Source organism: Lissotriton helveticus, chromosome 3_1, assembly GCF_964261635.1.
Source record: "Lissotriton helveticus chromosome 3_1, aLisHel1.1, whole genome shotgun sequence".
NCBI classification, from domain to species: Eukaryota; Metazoa; Chordata; class Amphibia; order Caudata; family Salamandridae; genus Lissotriton; species Lissotriton helveticus.
The window spans coordinates 476665947-476684184 of NC_136061.1; the positions used below are offsets into that span (position 1 = coordinate 476665947).

At 42.9% G+C, this 18238-nt stretch overlaps 1 protein-coding gene across 4 annotated transcripts in view; it reads left to right on the plus strand.

Annotated features, from left to right (window-relative positions):
- Positions 1–335: 335 nt before the first annotated feature.
- GULP1 (GULP PTB domain containing engulfment adaptor 1) overlaps positions 336–18238 on the plus strand; it is a 1926496-nt gene continuing 1908593 nt past the window's right edge. For all 4 annotated transcript variants that reach the window (XM_078683687.1, XM_078683689.1, XM_078683690.1 and 1 more), the window contains exon 1: positions 336–422. The gene's annotated coding sequence lies outside the window, so the exon portion shown is untranslated. The remainder of the gene's footprint in view (positions 423–18238) is intronic.

Sequence of the window (18238 nt, forward strand, 5' to 3'; positions counted from 1 at the left end):
TTCAAACTTTTATTCTGAGCAAGGCGCACCCATCTCATGTAATGGATATACATGTCTGGAAATATGTGTGCAGCTCATTATTATTTGAATGCAACAGAGAAAAGGTTAATCATCCTTTAATGCACCATCATGTTGCTCTACTCTTCAGTCAAATGAAAATTATCTCCTGGAAAGGGAGTTTTTTACTTAACGAATGAGGTATATTATGTGTGATATTCTGTGCTCTGTTATTACAAGTTTATGTTATATTATCCCGTTCTTAGTCTCAATTTACCAAGAAATGAATAGACTGATAAATGTATAATCTGGGTGTTTTCCTTCTCTCCTTTGTCTAAGGGAGAAGACGTCTGAGGAATGTATATGCATACTTTTGGCTTTGGAACAGCAAACTTTGCTTCTGAATGGATGGAAAATCATCTGAGGTAGTGATGAACGTCATAACCCACAGGAGACCTTTTGTTGCTTGGTTGTGTATGTAATGCTGAGAATGAGTTCAACTAATGTTTAATAGGTAATGAGCTACTAAATGCAGGAAGACCACAAAGCAAGATCTGTGTACTTTTATTATGCTTTTCTTTTCTTCTCCTCAGATTTACTTCTCCTACCGGATGTTGGGGCTTATTCAGAAAACGTTTGCTGTGACTTAATCTCAATTATCTTGATTTACTCCTGTAATTCTGGAGAAAGTCAGAAGTTCTTTTGGAATTCAGAAGTAAGCCAGGAAGACTGAGTCATATTTATTCACAGCAAATTCTTTGTCTATTAAGCTCATTCTATTTATTTGGAAACCACTGTGTGGACTGTTAATCCTCAATTACTTTCAGGCATGTGGGTCATGTTGTTTTGAAATAAGTACTGCTGTGCTCCTGCAGGGTTTGTGGGAGAGAGATATTTGTTAATTGTTCTTTGTGTTATGTCAAGTAGTTGCCTTGCATGTTATCTTCTGGTGCATTTTAAATCTTCTGCAGAAAGAATAAATACATCTAAGTATCTTGCAACTTAAATGCAGCACAGCATAATTCAGATAACATATGAATCGCCACAAGGGGAGATATAATTCCAAAGTGACATGGACAAGGAGTTGAAAGTTGGTCTTTGAAATTCTAGAGACCTTGGGGATGGACACAAGACCATACATAGTTGGTTGGTTACCATAGGCTGAGTATGGCATAGCGTGAACATCTAAGAGTGCTTATAGATGGGGCTGCACTTATACTCCTTTTTTAAATAAAGGCAAAATAATATAAATGCAGCAAAATTCTGTATTTTCTAGTTTCCACCCAAAAAATAATTATTACTTCCAGTCTGGTTTATTCGTTTTATCTGAAAATCAGAAACCCTGTCAATTAAACCATTCCAACCTGCAAAACATAATTTTGACCACTATCATTTCAACCCAATCACCACTTTTGTTCCAGTGCTTGCGCATTTCTCTTATTTCCTCTGCTCATAATTTGAATTTAATTTTCAACTCATTAGTATAACGTTCACCCTTTCAGAACCCATCACTGAGCCTCATAAAGGGTATTTTTAAATATGTTATATCAGAAAAAAACATAGGTTTCATCAAAGATCTGCTCTCATGAACAGTCATTTTCTTTCCATAACTTTCCATTGCTAATTTTTCTGTCTACCATTCTGATCTACCATTCTCCTTACATCTTTTTATACTTATAGTAATAATCCATTATCTTGGGCCAAAATTAAATCTGAAATTAGATCAATTATCAATCATTCTGACAATACGCCAGATAGCTACCAGTAGATCACAGGCACACTTCAGGCAGCTCATGAATTTCTGCTAGGAAAAATATAAAGGAAAATGCACTTTTTGAAAAACACAGCAAGGCTTGACCCTCTTGCTGTATTTTTCAAATTACTACACATTCCAGCTGCTGCTCCATGCAATGATTGATACAAGGTCAGCTAGTGAGAGGCGGGTCATGTTGCTTGGGTCCAGCACGTGAGTTGCTATACCAGGCTCTGCCCTGCCACTTTACAAACGCATGCCACCAGCCCTTCCAACTTCATTCCTTGTTTTAACTGCTGGAGTCAGTCAGGAGAGATGTGTAACCTTGCAAGCAGGACTGCCAGGATCTGGTTGTGGCCGAGCACACTGCATGGCAGAGTTGCCTTTGAACATGGCAGCTTCACTAGGGCTTTTTGAAAAAGCAACTACTATTTACCAGCAGTACCTCAGGCTTGCACACCTGCTCCACATACACTTGAGGTACTGTACCCATAAGTAAAAGTACTTAAAGGTAGCAGCTTTAAACCACATGCATGCGAAGGTACCTTGTTTTATTTGCAAAGCACTTGATTAGCTGAAAAGAACAGATTATTTCTCTCAATCAGATGCATGCAACAGCAGCATGTTTTGGTTGCACACTTCTTTAGAATGATGGTTGAAGTAGATCAGATCAGAAAATCTTTATTCGGTTATTTGCACAAAACAACCATGAATGCACAGTTTAATAAAACATCATCATCATAAAAACCAAATATCTAAAATCCTCTTATCCAGAAATATAAACACATTTGATCTGGTGCAAAGATTTACAGAGATTCTAGACATTTTAACCCTCCATACTGTTTCTAAATTGTAGGGCTAATTTTAAAAAGCTGATTACAAATAAAGTGCATTCGTCTTTTAGCAGCTGTAAATAGCAAAGTGCAGGTCTAACCTGGGTAAAATTAAATTTTTTAAGAAGAGGTTTAAGATAAATCCTCCGAGGTATATCATAAAATGAACAAATAAATAAAAAGTGCACCAAGTCTTGCGGAGACACATGGTCGCAGCCGCAGGACGGTAGCACTTGGCCTTGATGGCTACCTATTGGGACTGCTAGCTGTAAATGAAAAAGACCCAGACGAAACCTAATTAACAGGAAACGGTCAAAGCTTGACATTGGCCAGGACAAATAGGGTTCCATACAGAATGTAGTTTGTAGAACAACGTATTTTCGAACACTACTTTTGTTTAGTTCCACCTCCTCACGCTGTAGGTTCTGCATGAGAGAAAAGGTGTTCTTTACGAACTCTACATCAGCTATGGTAATAGAGTCAGGGTTCAGGAAGAGTTCAGGGCGCCCTAAAGCGAGGAAGCAATTTTTCAAATATTTTAACCATGGGATTTTTAACATATTGTCCCATGATAAAGCTTCTCTCAAAAGCTGGTGGTTCAACGGTAAATCCTTGTTAAGCCAACATTTCAGCCAGCATGTTAAAGGTCGTAGTGCTATGATGTCACTTAAATAGGGGGAACCTAGTTCTTCATGCACTATAAAGTTAGCAGTTCCCCTCAGGACCTCCAACAGCTGTTTCAAGAAATTATTTTCAGCTACCACCAAATCATTAATAGCTATATGCCCCCATAAATCACTTCCATAACAGCCTATCGCCACGCTCTTAGCCTGGTAAATTTTTAGTAGTGCGGCAATTGGCCGTTTGCCCATTTTCCTAGAAAAATTTAAAATGGCCGCGTTAGCCCGGGTTATCTCCCCCTTTTTCCTCTGTATGGCGGGTCCCCATTTCAGTTGGTTATCGAACAGGACCCCCAGGTATGAGAAGGTTTTTGTTGTAGGGATCTTCTCCCCGTTTACATGAAATGGGACCGTCTTGTTATGTCCTTTGCCTACATTCATTACAAAGGATTTTGAATTATTAATGGCAAGATCCCGGGTTTTCATAAAACTGTAAAAGGTGTCAAGCAACAATTGGAGGCCTTTTGCGGTCCTAGCTAGCAAAACGGCATCGTCCGCATAAAGGAGAACTGGTAACCCTTTGCGCCCAACATAAGGGTAATCCGCTCCTGTATTTAAAAGATTGTTCTCTAAATTGTTAATATATAAGTTAAAAAGAAACGGAGCCAGTATACAGCCCTGTTTTACACCCCGGTGTACTCCGAATTCCCTGGTTACCTTCAAGTCCTGGGTATATCGGACATTAGCCCGGGTGTCCTGATGTAAATCCGCAAGAAGGTTGATCAGGTTCTGTTCTACCCCCATATTTCCCATGGCCTCCCATAACTTGGCCCGGTAGACACAATCAAAAGCCGAGGAAAGGTCCATAAAGGCCATATGAATTGTGCCCTGACGTGCCAACGTATATTTTCTCAGTACCATGTACAGGTTAAGGCACTGTGAGATGGTGGAGTGACCTGGTCTAAAACCATACTGAATCGGGGAAATTATATTGTTTTCTTCAGCCCAGGATGTTAACCTGTTCAAAATTACACCTCCGACTACTTTGACCACCGAATCGATTAAGGATTTTGACCTGTAGCAGGTCGTGCTATTTCGATCCCCCTTTTTAAAAACTGGGACTATCGTGGATACCTCCCAAGACTTAGGGCATCCGTGATTTACAACTGCATTAAGTACAGCAGAGAGAACGGGCGCCCATAATGATACCCTTGATTTAAAAAGGTCCGGTGGCAGGCCATCAGGCCCAGGTGCTTTATTACTGGTTAGGCCCATAATACTGTTTTCCACCTCACGAATAGAAAATTGCAGAGGGTTATCACTTCGATCACCTCTTTTATATACTGGCTGTGGCGTTTCACTGTTAAAAATTGAACTAAAATGGGAGACCCACTCTTCTTCTAATATGTGCGTGCCTATAGAAGAGTCGCCTGGGGATTCAAACAGGGGTTTATTAATAATTCCCCAGAATTGTGCACTATTTCCCAGTATTGTGAGATCTGACAGCTTTTCCCAGATGTAAGCTTTCACTTCTGCTTTACGTACAACCAGAACCTTTTTGTAGGTAAGGCGGGCTGCCCTGATGTTTAGCGGATCCCTCGGTCTGGCTTTTAAAGCCGTCTTTAGGTCACGACTTGCCTTCGAGCAAGAGTGATCGAACCATTTAGTGTCACTACATGCCCGACCTGTGGAGGGTATGGTTAACATTGCCCCAACTTTTGAGACAATGCCATCATAGGCTAGGAGAATTTCCTGGGCTGAACGTACTGGAGAGACGCAGGTTAATAACTCGATATTACACGTATTTCTAATCTGTTCGTACAGTTGGGCCGAGTTCACCTTTACCCACTTTAAGCGTCTTTTGCCATCCGTACATTTTAGGACGCTACCATCTTCCCTTTTTTTTCACATTTAAGATCTTGCCTCCTAAATGGATGCAAACCAGGTTGTGGTCGCTAAGTGAGTTCTCGAGAATTTTAAAACCTGACATATGGGTGCTGAGGGTACTAGAGAGGAGTATATGGTCAATATAGGAACCCCCTGTGCTGCCTTTATATGTAGGGACTTCATTGAGAATGTGATCGTCCACCTGGGACATGGCGGTGATAAGATAAAATTCATCCATAAAGTTGTTCAGCAAATTGCCCCGAGGCGTATGATCAAAATTAAAACCTTCTAGTTTGTTGCAACCCATTAAGCCGGTTACCGTGTTTGCTGGGTTCCCACAGGGATGTACATTAAAATCCCCTGCAATGACGATCTTAGGTGAAAGTCTCTCTATATTATCCCCAAGGAGACTGCCTAGTTCAGCAATCTTACAATTCCCATGTTTGTTAACAGCATTGTAAAAATTAATCAGGGTTATTGAATCTTTCCCGTTTTTAACGGACAGTATTTGAATGTCATTATTACAGAAGGAAAAACTTGTAACAGAACATGTTAATGCGAGATCAATGTACACAGCCAGACCACCTCTAGCTCTACCACTCCTGGATGGCTCGGCTGGCACAAAGAAGCTTTTATACCCTTCTATAAATATGTCATTTCCTACCAGCCATGTTTCTTGTAGGCAGATTACTGGATAAGATTTTATAAAAGTGACCCACATTGGGTCGTTGATTTTACCCGCTAGTCCAGCAATGTTCCATGATATTATGTTGTGCCTTCTTGTAGTTGCATCTGATCGGGCCAGGACTTCATCCCCTGTATCTTTTCCAAGAAGAACCGCAAAACTTGACTCTATAATATCCCCTGCATCTATTTCAGAATCAAGGTTGATGATCCGTTCACTTGTTAGCGTTTGCATTTGATCACAAGTCTGTGCGGGCATGGCAACGGCTGACTCATCGCATGCCAGCGGATCATTGGCAGACATCACGGGTCCTATAAACTCCTTAATTCCATTTATTTCCACAGGTGTAATATTCAGTGGTTGTTTTGAAATGACCCTTGGGGCTAAAACATGAGCAAAAACTTCCTGCTGCTTATCCCTATTTACAACAGTATAACATAAATCTAGGGGGGTATCTGTTGGTGGTGTTAGGGACTTTTCGTAATGTCAATCTACTCCCTCGAGGCCTTCCTGCTGATGGAAGGCGTCAAATCGATTGTAAGTGGGTACCCTATACTGGGTGTCATAGTAATCATAGTGACCACTTCCAAAAGCGTAATTTGAGCGCAGGATATCATTGGCCAGTAAAAAGTTATCATGGTGGGTGTAGTACCTAGGTCTGCGTGTGTGCTGGCGATGTGTGTTTCTTTGGGCCGTGACGAGCGAGGGATAGAAGTAGCTGAGATCTACTGTTTGGATCCTGCTTTCTAGATCACCTTCCCTCCAACCGCTAATGTGGTTTGCCACCCGCCGATCTTTGAAGTTTATTACAATGCAGTCACCTTCGTAATTCTTTTTCCTCTGTCCTACCCAACTTAATCTCCTAACATGTAGGATTTGTCCACTTAAAAAGGGTGGGATGGGCCTATACCTGGTTAGCCAATGACTAACCTTGTTTTTTAATTCTAGATGACCTTCAAACTTTCCTGCATCTAGTGTAGGTACTCCTATCATTACCACCGTGAAGGGGTGGGATTCCGGGGGTAAGTCAATGCATGGAAGCTTGCTAACTGGAGCCGATCTTTCGGGTTGAACCTGCTGACTAATGCTATTGACGTTATCGTTATTTAAACCCTCGGCTGCCCACTCACTCTCGCCCCCCCCTTCTGTGGTTTCTGGTCCGGCCTTATTAGGCAGCACACTTAAAAGGACCGTCTCATCTGTACCCCCACCATTTTTCACAGAAGGAACTATTATGGGTTCTTTATGTCCCTTGTCTAAGGGTTTTGGTAACTGTGAATGTTTAGCCAATTTACACATGCCTGATGTGGCTGCAGGGGTATTTTTATTGATTATAGGGCACATCGGCTTGGCTTTGTTTTTATGATGGTTCTGGATTTGGGGAGTTTTTACATACTTCATCAAGATTTCATTATTACGTAGATGAACTTCTCCCATCTTTTCTAATTTCTCATCTAACGTGATTACTCTTTGTAATAGAGGTAGCATAAGGGACTTCATTAAGTGTTCTATTTTTGGCATAAGAGTCTCCACATAAGTGTTGTTATCACTTGACTTATTAATCGGGTTAGTGTCAGTATCAATGATCTCAAGGACTACACTACTCTCAGAGGCTGACAGCAGACTTTGGTCTACTGATTTAGCAGTTTGTACTGCAGTGTTAGAGTCTCTCTGTGCTAAGCTCACAGTTACCCCCTCGCCAGGCATGTAAGGAGTCAGGGATAACCTGCTTTCTCGAGTGACAAAATCAGATGGGGGATTTTGAGATGATCGAGTTAGCAGCTTATTCTCTGTATCAGGGAAGCCTGCAAAAGAATCCATGAGAATAGAGTCTTGAGAATATGCCGTGTGGGTAGATGATTTAACCTGCTTGTGCAGATCCGGGGCTGGCTGACTGGAAAGACACATACTTGGGGGTAATGAGAGGCGCCTCTCCGTGCTCTCAATTGCATTGACGACAACCCCTATAGTCTTTGCGAGCATTCTGTCAATCGCGGTAAGGCTTGGGAGAGGTGTAGTAACTAGAAGCTTTTTCCTTGATGTGGAACGGGTAGACATAGGTGTACTTCTGCTCTTGCTCATTTTGATGTAAAAATGTCTTGATATAAAATAGGTATACGTAGACCCTTCTACACACAGTGCCGCTCAGGGTTTATATACAGGCGGAGCGATTTAATTGGAGCAGTTGAAAAAACATGTAATATGAGTGTTTACACGGGAAAATATAAAGTGTCACCTTTGTCAGTGTCTCAGTAGATCCAGGGGGGGTGGCCCAGCCCAGTCTCCTCAGGCCTCTGAGGGCTCGCCCTTTGCCCGGGCTTCTCCCGGCTTTTCCCGCGACGCGGGGAATATGTCCAGTTTTAAGCACCTCCTGGCGCTGAAAATTGCGTGCGCGGCTTGGGCGCTTTGCCCCCTGGGAGTTGCAGTCCTACTCTCGGCGGCCGCGATGGTGTGAAGCGAGGCGGCGGGAGGACTGCAGGACAGGATGCAGGGAGGCTGCCAGGTAGAAAGAACAACGAGGAAATGCCCAGGTAGGTTGTGGGAGACACCCGCTCCACCGGGAGTATGTCCGGTTTTAAGCGCCTCCTGGCGCTGGAAATTGCGTGCGCGGCTTGGGCGCTTTGCCCCCTGGGAGTTGCAGTCCTCCTCTCGGCGGACGCGAGGGTGTGAGACGCGGCGGCGGGAGGACTGCAGGACAGGATGCAGGGAGGCTGCCAGGTAGAAAGAACAACGAGGAAATGCCCAGGTAGGTTGTGGGAGACACAGATGGTTGAAGTAACAGACTATTACTATTATCAATTTTACAGTGTTCAAATCATCATCCTGTATGAGGATAAAAAGTTGAGTCGGAAAAGGGACTGCCAACTACCACTTTGAGTGATAAACATTTAATTAATTGAGCTAACCGTCCCGCACTGAGAGATAGTTTCACGGCTGCTACTAAAGGTTGAGAAGTATGCCAGAAATGCTTCTTTCTGCATAACTGGCAACCGTTGGTGTCTTGTAAGGAAGCTGAGATTAAGTACTTGTGAAAGGTGATCACATTAGAATCAATGGAAATAAGCATTTGAAGAATGGGAAAGGTTTTCATTGCTAGAGAACCAGATCTGCCAAGCTTTGTTTGCATATATATGACATTTACAGGTTTTGAGTGTGCTTAATGTGACATTATAAGGTTTCAGTGTGTTTATATGTGATGTTTCAATGCATCACATTGCAGTACAGTTAAAGGGACGGGAAGCAATGTGAGCAATTGCAATGGCATGGTCTGTAAATCGTTTTAAAGCAGCTGCAATACCATAATGTGTTTTGGAACCTCATTCTTTTAATTCATAGACAAAGTTTGATGGGGATTAGTTTTAATGGCGTATTGATCAATAGTGCAGCTGGTGCAGTGGCACTGGGTCTCAAAGTTACCATTTTCTTGTATATGTTTCAAATGAGTATCATTTTAAATATTGGTTCAGTAACAACATTGGGATCCTAACAAATTAGTACCTACAACATATTTATGATTGCGATGGCCTGAGATTCTGCAAACAGTGCGCTAATTGTTCGACCTTATAGTAGCTGTTAGACCTACATGCTTTTGGAAGTGTTTCCCTAAACTTTCTGCTTTTTCCTCACAAGTTTTGGTGATTCTCTTTTAGTGGCCTTAGGCCTCTGGATACTTTCCCATTGTAAATGACACTTTCCCATTGTAAATGCAATCTGAAAGTATGTGCGCCCTGCCTAAACATTTTAGGAAGTGGTGCTTTCCTGATGCTTTTAAACATCTCAACCCTGCCATTGCAGGTCTGTGTGTGCACACTTACACCTATGATGTTTTTAAACGTGTCAAGACTGCCATTGCAGGCCTGTTTGTGCGCATATGCACTTATGCTCAGGGTGGCCTTTCTAAGCATCCTGAGGGGATCATTCACTACCACCAGGGCCCCCTTGGGGTAAGTCTTAAGGGTAGCCATGTGTGTTTTCACTACCTATGACGTTTGCTCTTCCCATAGGCTAAGATGGGGGAGTGGAGAAGCGTGGCTCAGTGGTTAGAGGCGGCAGACCCGGAAGCTGAGATCGGCCGTGGACCAGGGTTTGATTCCCCGCCTCGGCGGGTCTCGGGCTCAAAAATTCCACGGACTCGACAATTCTCGCTCCGGTGCCTACTCGACTCACGGGGTCACACTCTGCGACTCTGGGCAATAGCTTGCTTAATCTCCACTACGGCCCCTCGCGGCGGGATGCCTGGCTTTCACCTTGTGGATACCCTGCTGGGGTATCTCACAGGGGAATACCAGGACGGGTTCCCTAAGCAAGCGCTTAGATACCGTGTCGGTGATTTGCGCTATATAAATACATGTACATACATGTACATGTACAATGGCTGAGATTACTTCAAGCTGCAATAGTGGCTTACAGTGGACCAGCCTCATAATATTTACTATAATTGGATACACAATTACAAACCCTTTCATGTGGTAAAGAGGGATTTGTCATTAATAGCTTAGAAATGCCACTTCTAGAAAGTGGAAATTTCTCTGCTCTAAAGCTCTTTTTGTGCTTTTTAGTTTGCCTCTAGCCCACGCCTGAGGCCTGGGGAGCACATCTGTGCATTCCTCAGAGACATGTATCAACATTGGGCAATGCAACGGGAATTACAGACCTCTGCCATTTGGGCGCCTGGCTGGATCTATTGGGGGAAGAGGCTTTGACACCTGGCCTCTGGGAGCCAGATCATGGCCCCGCTAAATATTAAGATCTGCATTCCCCGGCCCTATTGCAGACAGGACTGAAATATAGGAGAGACATCAGTGGTTCAAAGGGAAACCCTCTTAACCACCCCTAACTTCAAAGGCACAATACAGTATAACTGCTGGTACCATACTTCATCAGGGTTGAGAACACTTGTGAGAACGTGGGATAGCAGTTCCTGCAACTGCAAGATGCACACTGCCAGAAAAATCTGTTGTGCACAAGGAGGGTTATTGCCATAGGAAAGGACAGTGCACCCTTCTTGAATAGTGGCTGGCCTGGGGTGAGTACCTGCTGCTGTGTGGCACTCTAAAAAAATTCCCTCCAAGGGCTTTTTGACTTGCCCCCTGTTTTCTTCTGGAGGTCTCCTGCGAAGGTCCCACACCATCTACCTATGACACCTGGAGAGTGGTGCCATATAAGTGCCCACATTGTCTGCTTGATCCCAATTGGTAATGTGGTGTGAGTGTGGAACTAAGTATTGTGCCTGGAGACCAGATTGCCTTGTGCAGAGCCCGAAAAGTAGGAGTGTGGCACCTGCATCGTGGGGCCTCAACACGCATACACATCTTCTTGGCGGTGAGCAGATTCACCGGTTTCTGGATCCCGCATGGCCCACTCTGTTGATCTCTCTTGTGCGACACACTAACTGCATGCTCATTTCATGTGTTGTCCGATTCACAGGTTGGGACCCTCGGAGGTGAGGGTTCACCCATAGTAGTGTCTCATTCTACCCACTGCTGAACTTGTGCCTGTGTATGTGACAACAGTTGTTTGGTATGACTATAATCAATGTGCACCAGATGTTGTGACTCATTTTCAGGGAGGTATGGAGATTGCAACTTTTTGTTGTGTGTGACCCGAATTGCCTTGTGCAAGTTCATTCAACGTGCACCAGACAGTATACCTATTTTCTAGGGAGGTACGGAATTGGCAACTCTTCTTTGTGTGTCACCGGAATTGTCAGGTGCACCTCAAATTAACATGCACAAGACGTTGTGCCTCATTTCCAGGAAGGTGCTGAGTTTGCAACACTTGATTGTGTGCGACAAGTATTGTCCGATGTGACTCCCCTTAATGCACACCAGACGTTGCACCTCATTTCCAGGGAAAGTACGGAATTGACAACTCTTCGATGTGTGTGACCGGAATTGTCAGGTGCAACTCAGATCAATGTACACAAGACGTTGTGCCTCATTTCCAGGGAGGTGCCAAATTTGCAACTCTTAATTGTATGTGACCAGGATTGTCTGGTGTGACTCCCATCAATGCACACCAGACATTGTACCTCAGTTCCAGGGATGAACTGTGATGGTGACTCTGAATTGTGTATTACCGGAACTGTCTGATGGGACTCGTACAAACTCCTACCAACCATTTACAAGTAACTTTACACTTGAATTCTTTTATCATTTGTTCGAGAACTCTTTAATATGCATGGAATGGTCCCTGCCGCCACAAGATGGCCTGTGGCTGCTCTTGTTTCCCTTTAAGCATATCTGCGATATGTTCCTATTTGCGAGCGCTACCTGTTGTTGTGTTGCCATTGCTCCCACCCCCTCCTGCTGTTCGTCTTCAGCACCTTTCTAGTAAGTGTATTTTCAGAGCTCTTGGGTTGTGTTAAAATCGCTCCATTCATAGCCCCAATACCATTTCTCCAATGGATGGACGGACACAGCCATCTTGCTTCCTTTCTGTTTCTGTCCCTGTATGTTTTGCAGTGCACGACGCTGTAAATAACCTAGTTAGCCCACAATTTCAGAGATTAAGTCAGCAAAATAACATGCCGAAGAAATAATGTCCCTCAATGGCTTTCGCCCCATTGGGACACGAGATGTAACTCCTTAAGAAAATACAGCTTCCATTGTCGCAGATCAACTTTCGGGCACAGCTGATGTTCATGGGCCTCGGGCTCTTTGTTATTTCTGAAGGGACGTTCAGATTTTGGGAGGATGGTATGAATGTGGGTGGCTTAGCCGTGGGGGGTGGGAGTGAGGTGATAGCCGTCACTGGCAGGTAGAGGGAGGGGATGTTGATGTAATTAAGCCCTCTCAGCTGTTGAAGGTAACTTGAACCACAAACACCAATGTAGGTTGCCAGTGAAACCTTAACTCAGATGGTCCCAGCTGCAGGGGAAGATGGAGGAACGCCATCTCCGGCTGCAGGAAGAAGCGAGCAGGTAATACACATGCATTACAGTTAATAACAATGGGGATGTGTGTCCTTTAGGACATTACTACATGACGGAGTGCCACAGGAAGGGGATTGAAAATGATTCTCAAGAGATGGTTGACAAGTTTAGGATAAGATTTAAGGGTTAAGATTTGCCAGACGTACATGGCTTCCCGTTTTTGTCAGATGTAAAATATTGTGGGCCTGATGAGAGGTATTTAAATTTCAGAAGAAGCACAACTGTGGTAGAGTGCACAAGTTTCCTGAACACAGTGGCCCCTCCTTTAAAGCTAACCTACTGTGCCTTTGTACTAATTGTGGGAGCACTGTGTACAGCATATCCTCTTCTGGCACGCACATGGCGATGGACAGCTCGTTTATGGACTTATACTGATATGTAACGGGACCTCTCTTCCCATCTTTCACAACAGTGATCCGCGAGCCTGCCAGCTCCATTACATTTTTTTGTTGCAATTTTATAACTCGACCCTAAGGTATCAGAGCACTTTACATGAGCACCAGTTGCATTACAGATGGACACATTCATTTTAGGCACGGGGAGATGAAGGTATTTGCCCAGAATCACAGGATGCTTGAGCTTATCTGCCGAGACTCGAAACTGGTTCCCCAGCTTCAAAGTCTGCCACTATAGCTGTTAAGGAACATCCTCTCCCCTTGATGCCCAGACTGAGCTGCTGCTGCCACCACACTTGTAAGAGAACCAGTAGCCATTCACTTGGTCAGAATGTATTTGCAATTTCTGATTAACCAGCTACGACATACCTGAGAAGCCCCTGAAACATCATCCTTATATTTGCTTACTGTTATCATATATGCGGATTAAGCTGCAGTACCTAATATTTCCTTTCATAACATAAGGATAAGGGTACGGAATCCCAGCACGCAGTGGTGCCTTCAAAGAGTTGGCATGTCTTGGAATTCTCAGGGTTTGGCTATTATAAGTGACCAAACCACAAGTAAATTGATGTTCTTTATTGAGGTATGAAATCAACGACATCCATAGCCCTGCCAGTCAGGTACTAAACAGGAGTGCGACTTGGAATGTTGACAGCGCCAAGGGTCAGCCCAACAGGGGCAGAAAAGGGAGGGGGGAACGGAATGTACCAACACTGACATTTAGGTAATTACAACACATCTCCTACCCCATAACGGTACAGCACACACAAAGAAAATCCCCACATGATGTAGTCTTTCAGCCTCTCAGAAAACTTAGAACATCCCGAGTGGACTGATCTGGGGAACTTGACCTTTACCTTGTCTGCAACCTTCCATGTCCTGCCCAGTTACCTAGGTCTTATAGTACATCTTGACATGTCAATCCTGATATTTCCTTATTCTTCCTGCAATCTGTCCTTTGTCATTCATCTCCTCCTCCTTCCCCCTCAGCCATAAAGGACTCATATTAGTGCCTGGTTCTCTTCCTTTTTTTGATTTAAATGGAGATAACCCCGACACACTGAGTGGCATGACTAGGTACGAACAAATCGTTTCATCTAGGGCTTTTCTCACATTAGCCCCACTGCAGCTATTCAACTGTATACTCTCTTTGAATATACGATTTACTCTCTCGATCATTCCATTCACTCTAGGACAGTACAATGCCGTTCTTTGATGAGTTATAGCTAAACTATGTAAGAACTCACTCGTTTGTGACGGAACAATCTGGACCCCGTTGTCCATCACCAATGTTTGAGGAACTCCTTCAGCCCTGAAAATTTCTTGCAAGAACACTATTACCGAGCTAGTAGTCACCTTTTCCACAATCTTTATCACCACTCCCATGGATTGATAGTCAACCAGGGAGATGATGCATCCGCCTTCCAAACTTTTACCTCCCGGGGTCCTACAATGTCCATTGCTAATTTCTCCCCTGGTGTATTTGGTACTTCAACTGACGATAAGGGATCTTCCCTGCTCATTTTAGTCTTATCACTCCTAGCACAACTACTGCACTGTCTGATGTATCTCTCTACCATGGTGTCCACTATTGGCCACCAGTAGTGTATTCTGACTTTGTTTTCCGTTAGACTGCAACCTAAATGACCCTCATGAGTCACAGTTACAATACTTTCTCTCATGTTCTCCGGTGGCACTAGTTTCCTCCCTATGTACCAGTACCTTCCTTGGAATATTAGTTTGTGTCTGACCTCCCAAAACTCCATCTCCTGCTCTCCTAGTCCTACACTTTTCTCGGGCCAACCACTGGCCACTAATGCTTCCAGTTTGGGTATTATTTCATCTTCCTCCTTCGCACGGAAATGTCTAACTGCCCAATGGCACGCCAAAACCTCCCTCTCCTCTACAGAATACCGTGATTCAGCTTCAGTGAAGGACCTTGAAGCAAAGGCAATTATCTTTTCTTCCTCATCTACACCTTGGCTAAAGGTGACCCCTATTCCTTTAGTGCTTGTATCCGTAGTTATTTCAATGTCCCTTCCTGTGTCCAACTGGACAAGAGAAGTTACATTCATTATCTTGCACATCACCGCATCAGAGCATAGTCTTATTTTGTTAGTGCTCCCTTTCACCGTTTTTACTATGGGCGCGACCCATTCAGAGTTCTCCGCAGGCTCTATCACCTCCTGCCTTAAATACTTTTCTAGTTCTTCTTTAGGAGGTTCCCTCGCTAAGAATAGATTCTCAGTGGAAATGTCTTTTTTCTGTTCTACCACCTCTACGCCACACACACTTCTTCCTACTAGCATAACTGGCTCTTCAGCTGTGGAGTCTAATTTCATCCTTAAGTCTTTTTGATGAGCCCATCTAAGTAAGTTTAACCCCACCGTTGCCACATAGACTTTGCCTACAGTGCTTCTTCCCTTAAAAGATACTCTACTAGTGATCATTCCTTCTAACGGTATTCTTTCACTGTTGTAACCAACCGGTCATGCGTTTGGTTTTTCCAAATTTACACCTCTTTTCTCAGATTTTTCCTTGTATGTCTTCAAATTGATAAAAGTAAATTGCGAACAAGAATCTGCATATACTTCTATTGCATCACCATTACGATCAATCACACAGTTTGGTAATGCTACCATCCGACAGAGTCTTCCTCTTTGTTGTCTATGCATAACACATAACCTTCTTCACTTACACCACTATTGCTTACTAAATTCACAGATTTTTTTGAAATATCTTTGCATGCTCTTTCAAAATGCCCTTTCCTGTTACATTTCCTGCAAGTCGCTGTTCTTGCCAAGCATCTGATACTGTTCGCTATATGTCCTGTACTGCCGCATCTCAAACATTTTAGTCTGTATTCCTCATTGTATCTCTCTTTGATTTGTTCCTTATAAAATTCTTTTCCCTTTATATTCTTTACAGCATACACTTCTCTGTTGTCCTCCTCACTGTCACCAATTTCATTTACCTTGCTCCCCTCATGTATATTCATTTCTTTCACGCATTCTGCTGTGTGTTCTACACTCTTGGCTATCTCTATAGCATTTCTCAAATCTGGATTACCTACCAACAACTTCTCCTGGATTGTCTTATTGTTGGTGCACCTCACCAACTTATCTCTTATAAGTGATTCTGTTAAATCATTAAATTCACATGTGTTTGCCAGCCCTCTCAGGCATGCAATGTAGTTCCCTACCTTCTCATTTTTCCCTTGTACCCTTCCATAAAACTTGTGTCTTTCTAACACCACATTTATCTTGTCAGCATATTGCAATTCTAGTTTCTTTAAGCTTTGATCATAGATGTCCATGTCACCTCCTTCTCCTACACCCCCTTCCAGATCTGGTAGGCTGTCAAAAATGTTCCTTCCCTCAGTTCCTAGATTTATCAGGAGTATATTCTGCCTTCTTATAGCTGAAAACCCACTTGCACCTATTGCAACCAGATAGGATTCAAAACCCTTCTTCCAATCTTTCCATGGCAGCACTGGCTCCCCTTCCTCTGTTAGGAAGGGTGGCAGTTGGTTCATGCTAGCTGCCGCCATTTCTATGATGACTTACGAAGATAAGAACTCTAAACGTACCACTAACACACTGGTGCACCTCCTAATTGTTTATATAGCGCAGTACCCTTTACCAGATTCTTCCGCAGCGTAATGCCAATACCCTTTTTTTTTTTTATTTTTATATTATTCATCATCAGAAAATATAGTTCCACATGATTACAATCAATTATTTCGTTCCAAATATACATTTCATTTAGCAGATATGCATCATTGTAAACAAGAAAAAAAAAAAATCACAGGTCATATAAGTCTTTACACAGATGAGCTGAAATTCATGAAAACAAAAAAACAAAAAGTAAAATGTTTTATAATATTATAGACTAATATTGTAAAATAGATTACCCCTCTATTCTTAATTTCCAATGCTCTACCGGTGCCCAGATCCGTTTACCTAATTGCATCGCTTTACGACCTTTTTTTTCATACAATGATTTCTCCAATGTATATATTGATAACATTCTTATAAGCCATTGGTTAAATGACGGGGTATTAGGATCCTTCCACAGGGTTGCTATACAAAGTCGGGATATGGCCATTGCAATATATATAAATTCTTGATGGGGGATATCCTGCCCATCTCTCCCTACACCCAAAATCATAATCTCATTTGTTAAGCTAATTGATATCCTTAATTCATCCCTAAAAAATAATTTGATCGCCTTTTTAAAAGGATTTAATTTTGGACATGCTGAGAACATATGAATAGTGTCAGCTTGTGTACTTTGACATCTGGGACAGGATATTCCACTAATTCCCCCCCATTGTGCTACTTTATGTGGCGTGTAGTATAATTCGTGAAAAGTTTTATAACATTGTGCTTGTAAATTAGCGACTTTAACAATAGAATTAGCAAGCTGCAGCGATTTTTCCCCCTCATTTCCCACTAAATTTAGCTTCATCCTCCATTTAGCAAAAATTTTAGTTCTATCGTCTTCTTTACATTCACTCAATGCCCCATATAATTGTGAAATTGAGCAACCCTTCTCATTTTGAATATATTCCATCAGGTCCTATACCCTTTGAATGCTGAGTTTACACTACACTTGCTTACCTACTGTTTCACTAACTTCCTATGAACCATTCAAAAATCAGGTGCAAATTACGCCTCAAAGTTCACAACGTTACTTCTTCACTTTACTTTGCCTACCTGTTACCTACATTTACTATTGCATTTCACCTAGTTTTACCTGTACATTTCTTCAACATGTGCTCATGCGCTAAAATATTTCCTGTCACAACTTTACTATGGTGCCCCCCACACACTCTGAGTGACCCCAAGATTTAAAGTTCCTTTGTTCTTTCACATAGTTCTTCTTCTTTATTTTTTTTCCTCTGGAGAATCTGCTAACAAGTTCCACACAGCCGCTTGATGAATCAGCCGCTGACTAAAGTCTTAGGCTCCCGACGCCTCTCTCGCTCTCGCCAGACTGCACCACCGCCACCTCACATGTCCGGAGTCTCCTCAGCTCCCTCACAAACTCCGCTGAACCTGCCTGTCGTCTCTCCTCCTTACTTCACTATAATCAATCAATATGCCAAATCCTTACTACTGTGCCCCCA